Source organism: Macaca nemestrina, chromosome 5 (genome assembly GCF_043159975.1).
Source record: "Macaca nemestrina isolate mMacNem1 chromosome 5, mMacNem.hap1, whole genome shotgun sequence".
Classification (NCBI taxonomy): Eukaryota; Metazoa; Chordata; class Mammalia; order Primates; family Cercopithecidae; genus Macaca; species Macaca nemestrina.
The window spans coordinates 168,413,420-168,415,985 of record NC_092129.1 but is presented as its reverse complement, the minus strand read 5'-3'; positions in this window follow the sequence as shown (position 1 = coordinate 168,415,985).

The following is a 2,566-nucleotide window of genomic DNA, read 5'->3' as shown; positions in this document are numbered from 1 at the left end:
TATAAAAATATTGGAATAAGAGAAATCAAACTACTAACAAGTAGTAATTTTAGGATTGAGGGATTGTGATTCTTATTTCCTTCTTTACGTTTTCCCATTTTCCAAATTTTCTACAATGAGCAATATTACCATTATAATAAGAACAAAAAATATTTTTAAAAATTCTGAGGCAGTGGCATATTTCTCTATTGGTTATACACGAATTGACTCCTGTTCAGGGGAGAAAAAAAGCTGATGACACAGGTACAATATACCACTTCACTTCCTCAAGGCAGGGTTAAAATGGCATTTTCTCAACATGTGTTTGCTTCAAAGAGTGTGTGCAGCATACATTACCAGTAAGTTGCAGGATTTCACTCTATTTCTAGAACTCCAGTGCCTGAGTTAAACAAAAGTCATGTTTTTCCCATTGGTATGTGAAATGACATACATCTCTAGTTCCTCGGGAGAGCATGCAGTTTGTGATGCCGATTATTTTCATGTTATGAAACCCATCTCTATCATTACCAGGCAGAAGGCGTAATGAAGTTGGCTGATTACAAAGGAAGGGAAAGCTGAGTGCTTCCAGCTCTCTGATGTTTTCTGGTGACAGCCATCATTTAGAGTAGTGTTATTTTGAAGCAATTTTACTGAGAACGGAATATGTTTATAGAACATTCATTGAGTTTATTGCTTAAGAGCTTTACATTTCATGATTTGGGCATTGGTCTCTCTCTCCAGGATTTCAGAGTGTGTCTTAATATGTTTAGTGTTGCTGTAACTGAACACCAGAGACTGAGTAGTTTATAAAAATAAAAGGTTCTTTGACTCATCATTCTGGTGGCTGGAAAGTCCAAGATTGGGCATTGGTATCTGGTGAAAGCCTCAGGTTGCTTCAACTCACAGTGGAATGGAGCCAGTATGTGCAAAGAGATAGGGAGAGAGGAGGCAAGGGTTGGGGGTGGGGGGTACCAGGCTCTTTTTAACCACCAGATCTCATGGGACTTAACAGAATGAGAATTCACTCACCCTGAGGGAGGGCATTAATCTATCCATGAGGGATCTGCCTCCATGATCCAAACACCTCCCACCGGGCCCACTCCAACACTGCCACATTGGGGCTCAAATTTCAACATGAGCTTTAGAGGGGATAAACAGGCAGAGCATAGTATAGCATGGTGGGAATAGGATAAAGCAGGAATCCATTGTTACATTTTACTTACAATCAATGTTCTAAGTCTTCTTGGTTAGATTCTTCTTTAAATATATATAATTCTTAAATTGAAAGGGTCAGTTCTAGAGTGACATTGCATATATTGTTGTTTACAATGCAATGCTCTTTGCAAAAACAGGTTTAGGTTAAAGAAAGGCCAGTGGCCAGGCTGACTGGCAACAAAGGAAAGGCCATAAAAACTTGAACTTTACAAAGCTGTTCTTCACCATTTTGCTGTGTGGTATTTATTATTCCAAAAACTAAGGAACAGCGATATTCATTGAAATGTTCATAAAGTCATCAAGTTTATATACCTCCTCTTAAATATATCATTTGAGAGGTGGGAGGATCGCTTGAGCCCAGGAGTTCAAGACCATCCTGGGCAACATAGCGAGACCCCCATCTCTAAATTTTAAAAAGTAAAAATAAAAATATCATTTGATCCTGGAAGTCTCACAGATTATAAAGGAAATATTTAAATAAGCCTCTTCAGGTTACTTGAAAAACTCTTCGGCTTAGCTTAGCTGAAATGAACTGAGTATTGTTTCATGTTGGAGAATAGTACTTTGTTTGCTAATATATAATATTATGTATATACTACTGTTTCATGAATTAATTGTTTCATGGATGTTGGTTTATATCCCCAACTAGATTAAACACAGCTGTGGGCAGGAGCTGTGTCTTATATTCCTTTTATATTCCCCATGGCATCAAACACAATGCTGAAAATAAGGGTGCATTTGGAAAGAAGCAGGAAAACATAAAACTAGTGAGACAGAAAGCACCTGAAAATAAAAATCTGAAATGAGACTAGGGATGCAACAGCCTAAAAGAACAATCTAGGGCTGGACTTTAAGGTCTGTGGTCCGGAGACCCTGCAACACATCCCATTTCAAAAGAAGAAGCTGTTGCATGCTGGGCTCTGTTGGACTTTCAGAAGGATTTTTGCTGGGCATGACCCCTCACATTAAGTGAGGCTTTAAAAAATTTTTGTACTGATGCATTCATATTTGAAATGCAGTCTAATGTTCTTATTGAGTATATAAAAAGGAAATAGCCCTATTTTGTGTTCTTAATCCCTTGGAGCTTTTTTATTTTTTAACTTGATCAAATCAACTAAGTGCAGAGATGCTATGAGCTGCCTTACAAAGCACTCAAATGATTTATGGCATCACTTCCCAAGTATTTGTAAAGGATTATTTCAGAAATAATCAATTATATCTTTCTCTCTCTCTCTCTCTTTTTTTTTTTTTTTTTTTGAGATGGCGTTTCGCTCTGTCACCCAGGCTGCAGTGCAGTCGTGCAATCTTGGTTCACTGTAACCTCTGCCTCCTGGGTTCACGCCATTCTCGTGCCTCAGCCTCCTGAGTAGCT